The following is a 982-nucleotide window of genomic DNA, read 5'->3' as shown; positions in this document are numbered from 1 at the left end:
GGTGTGTAGACTTGTACGACCCGTCTTCCTCGATATTGAACAGGAGCAGAGCGTTGCGCTTCAACTGGGCAATGCCGGCGGTAGATGCTCGAGCGACGGCAATCGTAATCTCGTCCATGTTGTTGTCCAGAGCTGCCATCTTGTCTTCAGGCCGGAACATTAACTCGGTGATCACGACCTCGACCGTCTCACTGCTCATGCTGAACTCCAACACGTCGCCTGTGAGATCCCAATTGCAGAGTGTATTACTGAGAACGATGCGGCCTTTGAAACTTGCCTTCTTGCCGTCGATGGACTCGTTCTAGTACGCATCCCACAAGTCGGCGTGCTGACTGGTGATATGTTTCAGGAAGAGGTCTGTGCGCCACGAGGTGTGGTACTGCGGCCCCTTCGTGGCAGCTCGCTGGCGGCCCTCCATGTCCATGTCGAGTTGGTGGCCATGGAACTTGCAGAACAGGCAGATCGTGGAGGTGACAGCATCGCCCGAGCTTCTTTCGGTGACCTCCATGGCGTATTTCAACGACCACGACTGGTCGTAGACCATACGAGCCTTCTTCGGGCCTACGATGCCGTGTCAGTCGAAGCGATCGGGTGGCTTCGACGTCCGCTTGCTCCAGCACCAATGGGTTGGTCCGTGGAAGTCGGTAGAGGTCCGTATGGAGTCTGGATGAAGCAACGACAGTCTCTGCTGGGTCGCATGTGCCTCAAGTAAGCCGGAGAGACCTGATTGCGAAAATTCCTTACAAGTGAGAACATTTCGGACCTTAAAAATGGTAAAAGTGGAAACAATTTATAGATTTCCACCTATAATGAGGCCTGACTTGCCCATCACACGCTTAGAGAGAGACAGTTCAGGCCAGGATGTATGCACATCATAGAGAGCGACAGTTCAGGCCAGCATGTATGCAGATCATAGAGAGCGACAGTTCAGACCAGGATGCATGCAGCTCCGACAATGTGACATACTTGGCCCACCAAAAAG

Source organism: Aphanomyces invadans, assembly GCF_000520115.1.
Source record: "Aphanomyces invadans strain NJM9701 unplaced genomic scaffold supercont1.134, whole genome shotgun sequence".
NCBI classification, from domain to species: Eukaryota; Oomycota; class Saprolegniomycetes; order Saprolegniales; family Verrucalvaceae; genus Aphanomyces; species Aphanomyces invadans.
Note: the sequence above shows the minus strand (reverse complement) of the source record.